This window comes from Orcinus orca, chromosome 1 (assembly GCF_937001465.1).
Source record: "Orcinus orca chromosome 1, mOrcOrc1.1, whole genome shotgun sequence".
Taxonomy (NCBI): domain Eukaryota; kingdom Metazoa; phylum Chordata; class Mammalia; order Artiodactyla; family Delphinidae; genus Orcinus; species Orcinus orca.
In genome coordinates, this window is record NC_064559.1 from 111,548,786 (window position 1) to 111,564,117 (window position 15,332).

General features: G+C 37.2%; 1 protein-coding gene across 1 annotated transcript in view; it reads right to left on the reverse strand.

Annotated features, from left to right (window-relative positions):
* Positions 1-15,332, reverse strand: part of SYCP1 (synaptonemal complex protein 1) — a 162,480-nt gene that overhangs the window by 38,650 nt on the left and 108,498 nt on the right. The gene's annotated exons all lie outside the window — the stretch shown is intronic.

Genomic DNA, 15,332 nt, shown 5'->3' on the forward strand with positions numbered 1-15,332 from the left:
TGAAATCATCGCCAAAATCAAGGTAATAGACATATCCATCATCTTCAAAAGTTTCCTTCTGTCCCGTTTTTTTTGTCATAAGAACACTTACATGAGACTACCCTCTTAACAAATTTTTTTAAATTTTGTGCATATTTATTCCTTCTAATAGATAGTGTTCAGGTTCTTTTTAACTGATGCCTATTTCTCCCTATCCTCCTAACCCTGATACATTTTTTAAATGTTTTTATTGTGGTAAAAGTCACATGATATAAAACATACTATTTTAACCATATTTAACTGTACGGTTCAATGGCACTAAGTACATTCACATTGTTGTGCAACTCTCACCATCATCCATCTCCCGAATATTTCACCTTCCTAAACTGAAACTCTGTCCCCTTTAAACATTAACTCCCCATTCTCCCTCCCCACTCCCTCTACCCCCCAGCCCCTGGCATCTACCAATGTACTTTCTGACTCTATGAATTTGACTATTCTAGGCACCTCGTATAAGTGGAATCAAACAGTACTTGTCTGCACGTAATGTATACTGGAATGTATTTTTAAGGCTAACTTAATATATGTCCTGCAAACAGAATGTACCTTCTTTTTTTCCCCCCTGTGCTATACAGTAGGTACTCACCAGCCAAATACGTCATACATAGTAGTGTACATACATCAGTCCCAATCTCCCAATCCATCTCACCCCTGTCTTAGTGTCCATACATTTGCTCTCTACAATTGTGTCTCTATTTCTGCTTTGCAAATAGGTTCATTTGCATCATTTTTCTAAATTCCATATACATACGTTAATATACAACATTTGTTTTTCTCTTTCTAACTTACTTCACTCTGTATGACAGTTTCTAGGTCCATCCACGTCTCTGCGAATGGCACAACTTCATTCCTTTTTATGGCTGAGTAATATTCCATTGTACCACATCTTTATACATTCCTCTGTTAATGGACACTTAGGTTGCTTCCACGACCTGGCTATTGTAAATAGTGCTGCAATGCACACTGGGGTGCATGCATCTTTTGGAATTATGGTTTTCTCAGGGTATATGCCCAGTAGTGTGATTGCTGGGTCATATGGTAGTTGTATTTTTAGTTTTTTAAGGAACCTCCATACTGTTCTCCATAGTGGCTGTATCAATTTACATTCCAACCAACGGTGTAAAAGGGTTCCCTTTTCTCCACACCCTCTTCAACATTTATTGTTTGTAGATTTTTTGATGATGGACATTCTGAACAGTGTGAGGTGATACCTCATGGTGGTTTTGATTTGCATTTCTCTAATAATTAGTGATGTTGAGCAGTTTTTCATGGGCCTCTTGGCCATCTGTATGTTTTTGTTGGAGAAAAGCCTATTTAGGTCTTCTGCCCACTTTTGATTGGGTTGTTTGTCTGGATATTGAGCTGCATAAGCTATTTGTATATTTTGGAGATGAATCCCTTGTCAGTTGCTTCATTTGCAAATATTTTCTCCCATTCTGAGGGTTGCCTTTTGGTCTTGTTTATGGTTTCCTTTGCTGTGCAAAAGCTTTTAAGTTTAACTGGGTCCCATTTGTTTATTTTTGTTTTAATTTTCATTATTCTAGAAGGTGTGTCCAAAAAGATCTTGCTGTGATTTATGTCAAAGAGTGTTCTGCCTATGTTTTCTTCTAAGAGTTTTATAGTGTCTGGCCTTACATTTAGGTCTTTAATCCCTTTTGAGTTTATTTTTGTGTATGGTGTTAGGGAGTGTTCCAATTTCATTGTTTTACATGTAGCTGTCCAGTTTTCCCAGCACCACTTATTGAAGAGGCTGTCTTTTCTCCATTGTATATTCTTGCCTCCTTTTTCATAGATTAGTTGACCACAGGTGTGTGGGTTTATCTCTGGGCTTTCTATCCTGTTCCATTTATCTATATTACTGTTTTTGTGCCAGTACCATACTGTCTTGATTACTGTAGTTTTGTAGTGTAGTCTGAAGTCAGGGAGTCTGATTCCTCCAGCTCCAGTTTTCTTTCTCAAGATTGCTTTGGCTATTCGGGGTCCTTTGTTTCCATACAAATTGTAAAAATTTTTGTTCTATTTCTGTGAAAAATGCCATTGGTAATTTGATAGGGATTGCATTGAATCTGTAGACTGCTTTAAGTAAACAATATAGAATTGTTGACTACAGGCCCTATGTAGTACAGCAGATCTCTAGAACTACTTTATCTTGCATAACTGAAACCTAAGCAAATTGAAGAACAACTCCCCATTTCCCCCTCCCTCCTAGTCCCTGGTATTTACTTTTCTAATTTCTGCTTCTATGTGTTTGACTATTTTAGGTATCATGCAGTATTTGTTCTTCAGTGACTGGCTTTTGTTGCTGAATTGTAAATATTCTTTACATATTCTGGATATTAGATCATTACCAAATAATGATTTGCAAATATTTTTTCCAATTTTTTGGCTTGTCTTTTCACTCCCTTGATAGTGTCCTTTCAACCTTTGATAGTGTCCCCTTGAACATTATCAATAGAGTGAAAAGATTCATTGCAATCTCTACCCAAATTCCAACTGCCTTTTGTCGGAACAAATTGATCCTAAAGTTTACAAGGAATTCCCAGGGACCCTGGATAGCCAAAACAATCTTGAAAAAGAACAATGTTGGAGGACACATAATCCCCAATTTTAAAACTCACTACAAAGCTACAATAATCAAAACAGCGTGGTACTGACATAAGGTAAACATATGGATCAATGGAATAGAATAGGAAGTCCAGAAATAAAGCCATACAACTATGGTCAACTTAGAATGACAAGACAATTCAATGGAGAAAGAATAGCTTCTAACAATAAGAATGACAAAAGAATTCAATGGAGAAAGAACAGTTTCTAACAAATGTTGTTAAGACAAATAATAAGCACATGGAAAAGAATGAAGTTGGACTCTTACCTCATATCACATTACAAAAATAACTCAAAATAGATTAAAGATCTAAATGTAATAGCTAAAACCAAAACCTCTTAGAAGAAAATAGGAGTTAAAATGCATGACAATAGATTTGGCAATGGATCCTTAGATATGACACTAAAAACACAAGCAACTAAAGAAAAACAGTTAAAATGGATTCCATTAAAAAGCACACTCAGTATTACTGAGATTAATTTTCTATAAAGAATCAATACCTTCAGTTTCTATTTTTTCCATATATTTTGTACAAATATTTACTAATATAATAATTATCAAAAGAAAGAGGACCTTAGGACTTCCCTGGTGGTCCAATGTTAAGAATCCGCCTACCAGTGCAGTGGATGTGGGTTCGATCCCTGGTCAGAGAACTAAGATCCCACATGCCTCAGGGCAACTAAGCCTGTGCACTGCAACTATTGAGCACACAGGCCACAACTGGAGAGCCCACATACTGCAACTACAGAGCCCACGTGCTCTAGAGCCTGCACACCACAACAATAGATCCTGTGTGCCGCAGCTGAGTCCTGATGCAGCCAAAAATAAAATAAATAAATAAATAAATAAATATTTTAAAAAAGAGGACCTTTAATTAGCACTCACTCTCCAGAATCACTTATGGCATTAGGACTGAATTAGAATTGAGGAGGGGGTAGAGGACAGTGACAGGAATTGGGGAAGGGAGGCATGGGTAACTTAATAATGAAACAGACTGTATTCTGTACCCATGAAAGAACCACTAACTTTATTTTTCTTAATATTTATTTATTTGGCTGTGCCGGGTCTTAGTTGCAGCATGTGGGATCTTCATTGCTGCATGCGGGATCTTTTAGTTGAGGCGTGAGGAACCTTTAGTTGTGGCACATGGGTCCTTTAGTTGCAGCATGCAGGATCTTTAGTTGTAGCATGCAAACTCTTAGTTGTGGCATGTGGGATCTAGTTTCCTGACTAGGGATCAAACCCAGCCCCCCTACATTGGGAGCACAGAGTTTTAGCCACTGGACCATCAGGGAAGTCCCACAATCACCAACTTTAAAACACAGAATATTATAAATGTTGATAAAGGCTTCTGAATGCCTCTGTTCATTAGTTTCCCCTTCTGCTCCCTGAAGTGTAACAAAGATTCTTAATTTAATATTCATGAGTCCCTTCCCCTTTTTTATAGCTTTACTGCATAATGATATATCAGTATTTCAGAGTTTTTTGTTTCAGACTCTATATAAATGTTTTCTTAGTATGTATATTTTTCTGTCTTGCATTTTCACTCAGCAGTAGGTTTTACATATTTATGTGTGTATAGTTCCTTCATTTTCTCTGCAGAGTAGTGTTCCATTGTATGAATATACCATGGTTTATTTATGTACTCAACTGTTCACAGACACTGAATTGTATTCAACTTGGAGATAAGACACACGATAACGGTGTGACTGTTCTCAAAAACATTGTCTCCTGGTACAAATGTATAAATTTCTCTATATCCAGACCTGAAATTGCAGATTGCATGTTCAACTTTACAAGATAACAACATTGTTTTCCAAAGTACATGTACCAATTTGAACTCCCAGCAACAGTGTGTGACTACGTATATCAATTTGGAGAGAACCAGCATTTTCACATAAATGGTAGATTGTTAAAATTACATTTTCTAATAGCTTGTTGCAGATGTTTAAGACTAGTAATTTTTTCTGTGTAATGATTATATATCTATCAACCTTACTAAACGACTCAATACTTTATTAACTCATCTGGAGATTCTTATAGATTTTTTACAAATGCAACTCCAATCTAAAACCATCTGAGTCTGAAGTTTGTTTGTTGAAAGATTTTAAACTGCTGATCCAATCTCCTTAATAGGACTATTCAGGTTAATTATTCGTTTTGAGATTGTTTTGGTTAATCGACTTCACTTCATATTTTTTGTATCTTTCAAATATATTGGCATAACAATGTTCATAGTAAAGGTATTAACTTCAGACCTTCATTAAAAAAACACGTTATAATTTCTAGATTAATAGAATTGTGGTTAGAGGACATATTCTGTATGATTTCAAGCCTTTGAATTCTGTGGCCCTATACATGATCATTTTTGTTAACTATCTGAGTGTTCTTGAAAAATATGTTTCCTTCAGTTTTTCATCTAAAAATGTCCTTATTTCTCCAACATAAAAGAGAGACACGTTGTGGACATAATTCAAGGTTGATCTTTTCTCTGTACTTGAGAATATTGTTTCACTGGTTTCTAACTTCCACTGTTGCTTGCTGAGATGTCCACGGTAAATCTCTTGTCATTCTTTCATTGGTGATCTCTCATTTCTCTCTAGCTACTTTTAAGACCTATGTGTGTCTAACATTCTGTAGTTTTACTATACTAAGTCTAGTTCTGGATTTATTCTAATTTTTCCTTCTAGGTATCCATCAGTCTTCCTATATCTATGAATTCGTGTATTTCATCAATTCTAAACATTCTTAGTATTTATTGCCTCTCCCCAATTCACTCTATTCTTTCCTTCCTCCTGGGCAATACAAAACCCTTATAAAAACAAATTCATTACAATATGTGACAATAATAAGAGTATGATAGCATATAAGTTAGACATGAGAGAGAAAGGAGATTATGTATTCTGAAGCTAAAATGTACCAGTAAAAAGGACAAAAATTATGAACTCCAGCTGTATGTTGTTCATAAGAGACACATCTAAAACAAAGATATAGAAAGCACAATAGTAAATAGGTTGTTAAAAATACCATGCTTAACACAACATTGTAAATCAACTATACTCCAACAAAAATTTTAAATAAATAAATAAATTAAACCCTGTAAACACTAAGAAGAAAACTGGTATAGTTATAACAATAAAAAAGAAGAATTATTCTCTAAGGCAAGAAAACACTATTACATAGATAAAGTGAGTGTCTTTAAAGTGGAAAAAAAGTTCTATTATGTATAGAATATACAGAATATATATAGAATATATATTAAGTATACACATAAAGTTCCACATTGTATAAAAAAATTACATATATTATAGTATGTACTTAATAACGTGGTATTAAAAGAAAAATTGACAGAACTTCAAGGAAGAATAGAAATCCACAATCATCAAGTGAGATTTTTTAACACATCAATCTCATTCAAGTAATAAAACACGAAGAAAAAAGAAGTAAAGATATAGAATCAATAAATATGCAGTAGTTTAAAGAATATGACTATAATCCTGACCAAATGGAACACTTCACCCAACAACTGTAGAATACACATTATTTTCAGGTATATGGGTGCGTTTATAAAAAGTAACCCTATATTGGTCCATCAAGCAAATGTCAATAAATTCCAAAGTACTGCAGTCATACCAGAGTGTGTTCTCTAATTACAGTGTGCTTATGATAGAAATCAATTCCAAAAACATAACATGCCATTAAGCTCAGAAACTGAGAAATATAGGAAGGTATTGAATGAAACAATACTAATTTAATATATATTTAAACCTACGAGACACAACTACAACAAGCTTAGAAGGAAATATATTGCCTTAAAATGTGTACACTGGAAAGACTGAAAATTAATTATCAAAGAATTAATATCAAATTGGAAAAAGAACATAATGAAAAAACAATAAAAGGAGGAGAAAATAATAAAGAACATAAATTAATGAAACAAAAACAAGCACCCTACAGAGAAGATCAAAAAATCCAAAGCTGTGTTTTTTTAAAACTTCCAAAATTGATAAATGCCTGGTAAGACTGATCAAGAATAACAAAAGGCATAAATAACCAACATCAGGATAGAAAAAAGGACAATACTATAGATGCTACAATTTTCAAAATATAGAAAATGTAGATTAACAGGGCAAAATCCCCCCAAAATATTATTTACTAAAATTGAAAGAAATAGTAGGATACAAAATGAACATACAGATATCTGTTGCATGTCTAAACACTAACAATGAACAAGCAGAAAGAAAAATTTTTTTTAAATCCCATTTAAAATTGCAAAAGAAAAAGAATAAAATACCTAAGAATAATCTAAATAAAGAGGTAAAGACCTGTACTCAGAAAACTATAAGACACAGATGAAAGAAAGTGAAGGTGCCACAAAAAAGAATGGGAAAATATACTAAGCTCAGGGATTGGAAGAATTAATACTGTTAAAATGACCATACTACCTAAGGCAATCTACAGATTCAGTGCAATCTCTATCAAAATACCAATGGCATTTTTCACCAAACTACAACAAATAATTTTAAAATTTGTATGGAAACATGAAAGATCCCAGATAGCTAAAATAATCTTGAGAAAGAACAGCAAAGCAGGAGGTATCACACTCCCTGACTTCAACACTGTACTACAAAGCGACAGTAATCAAAGGAGCTGGCACAAAAACAGACACATAGATCAATGGAACAGAATAGAGAGTCCAGAAATAAACCTATGCTTATATGGTCAATTAATCTACAACAAAAGAAGAACACACAATGAGGAAAAGACAGCCTCTTCATAAATTGTGTCAAGAAAACTGGACAGCTACATGCAAAAGAATCAAATTGGACTACTTTCTCACACCATATACAAAAATAAAATAGATTAAAGACTTAAATGCAAGACCTGAAACCATAAACCTCCTAGGAGAAAACATAGGCGGTATGCTCTTTGACACTGATCTCATCAATATTTTTTTTTGGATATGTCTTCTTAGGCAAGGGTAACAAAAGCAAAAATTAAACAAATGGGAATCAAAATAAAAACTTTTGCATAGAGAAGGAAACTATCAACAAAATGAAAAAGCACTCTACTGAATGGGAAAAAATATTTCTAACAATATATCTGATAAGGGATTAACATCCAAAATATACAAAGAACTCATACAACTCAACATCAAAATAAACAAGCAACTCGATTAAAAAAAGGGCAGAAGACCTGAATAGACATTTTTCCAAAACAGACATGCAGATGGCCAACAGGCAGATGAAAAGATGCTTAACATCACTAATCATCAGGGAAATGCAAATCAAAACCACAATGAGGTGGGGAGGAGTCAAGATGGCAGAGTAGGAGGACATGGAATTCACCTCTCCCAACAAATACATCCACAAATGGAACAATTCTCACAGAGCACCTTCTAAACACTAGCAGAGGACCTTGGACACCTAAAAGGACAAGAAAGATTCCTGCATAACTCAGTAGGATGAAAGAAAGGAAAAAAAGAGGAAGTGGGATGGGACCAGTGCCCCTGGTGGGGAGCTGAAGAAGAGGAGAGGTTCCTGCACCCAGGGAAGCCCCCTCACCAGGGGGGAGATCAGCTGGGACAGAAGGGGAACTTCAGGGGCTCGAAGGAGAGTACAGCAACCAGTCTGTGGCAGGCAGGACAGAGTGAGACCTACACAGATGGTCCATGCCACAGCCCTGCACGCCCCAGCCTGAGACACGTGTCTGCCACTGCAGGCGGGGGCTGGGTGCTGGAACATGGAGTTTGGAGAGCAGACCGAGGGAGAGGTCTGTTGTTGGCTGCGAGGAGACAGCCTGAAGGGACGGGAGTGAGGAGCTGCGCAACTGGGAACATTCGTGGAAGAAGCCTGGGGCACCATCGAAGCGAAGCATCATTGTTGAATGGCACATGGAGGGCGGGGCTGTCATTGCAGCCTCTTTCCCCACGTGCTGGCCCTTGCCTCCATGGGCATTACGAGGAGCTCCCTCCTGAGCAGACTTGCATGCCCTGGTCACCACCTCAGCTCCCCCCAACCTGTCTGGGTGGGCTCACATACCCAAATCGCTGCCCCAGCCCCCTCTCGCCAGGGCAGGCTCATGTACTCTGGGGCAACCTCAGAAGCAGACACCGGTGGGTGACCCACACGCAGATGTGGAGCTGAAACCAAAGCTGAGCCCCAGGGGTTGTGTGACTAAGGAAGAAGAGCTGAAATCTCTCCTTGAGGCTGTGCGAACCACAGATTTACACCCCTGCTGCCAGCTTTGTAAATTCAGCACCTGTGGAACATTTGAAAGGACAATGAGTGCTCCCGAAGATGAGACAGGTCTAGCTTTAGCAAGTGGAGGGTTTGTGGGAACATACACTCAGGAGTTAGGCTAGGCCACAGTCTGAGCAGCCTCCATAGCTCCAACAGTGGGTCCAGGTGCACGATTACTGCAGTCCTTGGACCTGACTTCAGTAGGTCTGTGGTGGTGGCCTGGTGAAAACAATGCCAAAGAGACACCAGGGCCAATCAATTGCTGGCATACCCACAGTTAAGGTGGGTCATGAGCACTGACAACAAAAATGTAATTTGTGAACCCACACAATGGGTAAAAGGTGACACAACAGAGCACGCTCACAGGTGAACAGTTTCAGAGGAGTAATATTTAGCAGCGTCTCTCCCAGTGGGAATGCTCCAATCCTGCCTACCTAGCACTGCAGATCAGAAATACAGCTCCAAAACAGATCTGGGGGCCTCTACTCCAAGAACTAGGGAGCAAACCCTGCCCCTGACAGGGCTGTGACAATCACAGAGCAAAGGGGAGGCCTCACTCAATATCTCGTGCAGGCTCTGGTCACCACAACCTCCTATCAAGGGGATAACGGCCAGCATACACTGGGAAACAGGTGGCAGACATCCATACTAAAAAACAGCCCCCAAACCAAAAAATATTAAACACACAGAGACTACACAAGGACGTTCCCACATAAAAATAGCCCTCCAACACAGTGTGAGGTTCTGGCGTCGGGAGGAAGAGCCACCCGAGCATTTGGCTTTGAAGGCCAGTGGGTCTTGAGTGCAGGAGCCCAACAGAGCTGAGGGATACAGAGACTGCATTCTTAGAGGGCACACACAGGGTCTCATATGCACGGGGACCCAACACAAAGCAGTATCTCCATAGGAACCTGGGCTAGACCTACCTAGGGGTCTTGGGAGGTCTCCTGGGGAGGCACGGGTTGCCTGTAGCTCACTGTGGAAGCAAGGACACTGGTTGTGGAGACCTCAGGGAATATTGATAAGCATAAGCACTCCTGGAGTTTCCAATTTCAGCACCAAGACCCAGCCCCACAAACAGCATGCAGGCTCCAGCACTGGAACAACTCAGGCCAAACAACCAGCAGGTTAGAAATACAACCCTACCCATCAGTAGACAGGCTGCCTAAAGGAGTACTGAGCTCACAGCCACCTCATACCGCTTGACACAGTCCTGCCCACCAGACGGACAAGACCCATCTCCACCCACCAGAGGGCAGGCACCAGTCCCTCCCACCAGGAAACCTCCACAAGGCCCCAGACCAAACTCTTCCACCAAGGAGCAGATACCAGAAGCAAGAGGAACTATGATCCTGCAGCCTGCGGAAAGGAGACCACAAACACAGAAAGTTAGACATAATGAGATGACAGAGAAATATGTTTCAGATGAAGGAAAAAGATAAAAACCCACAAGAACAACTAAATGTAGAGGACATAGGCAACCTACCCAAAAAAGAATTCAGAGTAACAATACTAAAGATGATCCAAAATCTCAGAAAAAGAATGGCGGCACAGACCGAGAAGATACAAGAAATGTTTAACAAAGAGCTACAAGATTTAAAGAACAGATATGAACAATACAACAAATGAAATGAAAAATACACTAGAAGGAATCAATAGCAGAATAACTGAGGCAGAAGAATGAACAAGTGAGCTGGAATATAGAATGGTGGAAATCACTGCCACAGAACAGAATAAAGAAAAAAAGAGTTAAAAGAAATGAGGACAGTCTCAGAGACCTCTGGGACAACAATAAATGTAACAAAATTTGCATTATATGGGTCCCAGAAGGAGAAGAGAAAGAGAAAGGGCCTGAGAAAATATTTGAAGAAATTATAGTCAAAAATTTCCCTAATATTAGAAAGGAAACACTCACTCAAGGCCAGGAAGCACAGAGAGTCCCATACAGGATAAACCCAAGGAGGAACATGCCAAAACACATATTAATCAGACAGAAAAAAATTAAATACCAAGAAAAAAATATTAAAAGCAACAAGGAAAAAGTGACAAATAATATACAAGGGAAAACCCATAAGGCTATCAGTTGATTTTTCAGCAGAAACTCTGTAGGCCAGAAGGGAGTGGCAGAATATATTTAAAGTGATGAAAGGGAAAGACCTACAACCAAGAATACTTTACCCAACAAGGCTCTCATTAAGATTCCAGGGAGAAATCAAAAGCTTTACAGATAAGCAAAAGCTAAGAGAATTCAGCACTACCAAACCAGCCTTACAAAAAATGCTAAAAGAACTTCGCTAGGTGGGGGGGAAAAAAGAGGCCACAACTAGAAACAAGAAAATCACAAATGGGAAAAGTCACTGGTAAAGGCAAACATACAGTAAAAGTAAAAATTCATCAACATACAAATATATCAAAACCAGCAACCGTGAGGAGAGTACAAAAGCAGGAAATGGGAAATGCATTTGAAATTAAGATATCAGCAACTTAAAACAACCTTGTATATATAAAGATTGCTATATCAATACCTCATGGGAACTGCAAACAAAAAACAATAGAATCACACACAAAGAAGGAAAAGCAACCCAAACATAATACTAAAAGATAGTCATTAAATCAAAAGAGAAGAGAACAAAAGAAGAAGGGAAGAAAAATCACCTACAAAAACAAATCCAAAACAATTAAGAAAATGGCAATAAGAACATACATACCGATAATTACCTTAATTGTAAATAGATTAAGTGCTCCAACCAAAAGAGGCAGACTGGCTGAAAGAATTTTAAAAAAGACCCATATATATGCTAGAAGAGACCCACTTCAGATCTATGGACACATACAGACTGAAAGTGAGTAGATGGAAAAAGGTATTCCATAAAAATGGAAATCAAAAGAAATCTGGAGTAGCAACACTCATATCAGACAAAATAGATTCTAAAATAATGACTATTATAAGAGAAAAAGAAGGACACTACATAATGACCAAGGGATAAATCCAAGAAGATACAACAATTGTAAATATTTATGCACCCAACATAGGAGCACCTCAATACATAAGGCAAATGCTGACAGCCATAAGAGGGGAAATCGACAGTAACACAATGATAGTAGGGGACTTTAACACCCCACTTTCACCAATGGAGAGATCATCCAAAATGAAAATGAATAAGGCAACACAAGCTTTAAATGATACATTAAACAAGATGGACTTAATTGATATTTATATGACATTCCACCTAAAAACAACAGAATACACTTTCTTCTCAAGTGCTCATGGAACAATTCTGCAATATAGATCATATCTTGGGTCACAAATCAAGCCTTGGAAAATTTAAGAAAATTGAAATAATATCAAGTATCTTTTCCGACCACAAGGCTATGAGACTAGATATCAATTATAGGAAAAAATCTATAAAAAATACAAACACATGGAGGATAAACAATACAGTACTAAATAACCAAGAGATCACTGAAGAAATCAAAGAGGAAATAAAAAAATACCTAGAAACAAATGACAATGAAAACACGACGACCCAAAACCTATGGGATGCAGCAAAAGCAGTTCTAAGAGGGAAGTTTATAGCAATACAATCCTACCTCAAGAAACAAGATACATCTCAAATAAAACCTAACCTTACACCTAAAGCAATTAGAGAAAGAAGAAAGAAAAAACCCAAAGTTAGCAGAAGGAAAGAAATCGTAAAGATCAGATCAGAAATAAATGAAAAAGAAATGAAGCAAACAATAGATAAGATCAATAAAACTAAAAGCTGGTTCTTTGAGAAGATAAACAAAATTGAGAAACCATTACCAGACTCACCAAGAAAAACAGGGAGAAGACTCAAATCAACAGAATAAGAAATGAAAAAGGAGAAGTAACAACTGACACTGCAGAAATACAAAGGATCATGAGAGATTACTACAAGCAACAATATGTCAATAAAATGGACAACCTGGAAGAAATGGACATATTCTTAGAAAAGCACAACCTTCTGAGACTGAACAGGAAGAAATAAAAAATATAAACAGACCAATCACAAGGACTGAAATTGAGATTGTGATTAAAAATCTTCCAAAAAAGAGAAGCCCAGGACCAGATGGTTTCACAGGCAAATTCTATCAAACATTTATAGAAGAGCTAACACCTATCCTTCTCAAACTCTTCCAAAATATAGCAGAGGGAGGAACACTCCCAAACTCATTCTATAAAGCCACCATCACCCTGATACCAAAACCAGACAAAGATGTCACAAAAAAAGAAAACTACAGGCCAAATTCACTGATGACCATAGATGCCAAAATCCTCAACAAAATACTAGCAAACAGAATCCAACAATACTTAAAATGACCATACACCATGATCAACTAGGGTTTATCCCAAGAATGCAAAGATTCCTCAATATATGCAAATCAAACAATGTGATACACCACATTAACAAATTGAAGGATAAAAACCATATGATAATCTCAATAGATGCAGAAAAAGCTTTTGACAAAATTCAGCACCAATTTATGCCAGAAAGTAGGCATAAAGGGACCCTACATCAACATAATAAAGGTCATATATGACAAACCCACAGCCAACATGGTTCTCAATGGTGAAAAACTGAAACCATTTCCTCAAATATCAGGAAGAAGACAAGGTTGCCCACTCTTGCCACTATTATTCAATATAGTTTTGGAAGTTTTAGCCACAGCAATCAGATAAGAAAAAGAAATAAAAGGAATACAAATTGGAAAAGAAGAAGTGAAACTGTCACTGTTTGCAGATCACATGATACTGTACATAGGGAATCCTAAAGATGCTACCTGAAAACTACTAGAGCTAATCAATGAATTTGGTAGAGTAGAAAGATACAAAATTACTTCACAGAAATCTCTTGCATTCCTTTACACCAATGATGAAAAGTCTGAAAGAGAAATTAAGGAAACACTGACATTTACCATTGCAACAAAAAAAATAAAATACCTAGGTATAAACCTACCTAAGGAGGCAAAAGACCTGTATGTAGAAAACTACATGACACTGATGAAAGAAATTCAACATGATACCAACAGATGGAGAGATATACTATGTTCTTGGATTAGAAGAATCAGCATTGTGAAAATGACTATACTACCCAAAGCAATTTACAGATTCAGTGCAATCCCTATCAAACTACCAATGGCATTTTTCACAGAACTAGAAGAAAAAATTGCACAATTTGTATGGAAACACAAAAGACCCCGAATAGCTAAACAATGTTGAGAAAGAAAAATGGAGCTGGAGGAATCAGGTTCCCAGATTTCGGAATATACTACAAAGCTACAGTAATGAAGACAATACGGTATGGGCACAAAAACAGAAATACAGATCAATGGAACAGGAGAGAAAGCCCAGAGACAAACCCATGCACATATGGTCAACTTATATTTGATAAAGGAGGCAAGAGTATACAATGGAGAAAAGACAGCCTCTTCAATAAGTGGTGCTGGGACAACTGGACAGCTACATGTAAAAGAATGAAATTAGAACCCTTCCTAACACCTTACACAAAATTAAACTCAAAATGGATTAAAGACCTAAATGTAAGGGCAGACAGTATAAAACTCTTAGAGTAAAACATAGGCAGAATACTCTATGACATAAATCACAGCAAGATCCATTTTGACCCATCTCCTAGAGAAATGGAAATAAAAACAAATGGGACCTAATGAAACTTAAAAGATTTTGCACAGCAAAGGAAACCATAAATATACACAAAAAGACAACACTCAGAATGGGAGAAAATATTTGCAAATGAAGCAACTGACAAAGGATTAATCTTAAAAATATACAAGCACCTCATGCAGCTCAATATCAAAAAAGCAAATAACCCAATCCAAAAATGGGCAGAAGACCTAAATAGACATTTCTCCAAAGGAGATATACAGATGGCCAACAAACACATGAAAAGATGCTCAACATCACTAATCATTAGAGAAATGTAAATCAAAACTACAATAAGGTATCACCTCACACCGGTCAGAATCGCCATCATCAAAAAATCTACAAACAATAAATGCTGGAGAGAGTGTGAAGAAAAAGGCACCCTCCTGCACTATTGGTAGGAATGTAAATTGATACAGCCACTATGGAGAACAGTATGGAGGTTCCTTAAAAAACTAAAAATACAACTACCATATGACCCAGCAATCCCACTACTGGGCATATAGCCTGAGAAAACCATAATTCAAAAAGAGTCATGTATCACAATGTTCATTGCAGCAATATTTACAATAGCCAGGATGTGGAAGCAACCTACGTGTCCATCAACAGATGAATGGATAAAGAAGATGTGACACATATATACAGTGGAATATTACTCAGCCATAACAAGAAATGAAATTGTCCCAGAGTCTGTCATACAGAGTGAAGTAAATCAGAAAGAGAAAAATAAATACCGTATGCTAACACATAGATATGGAATCTA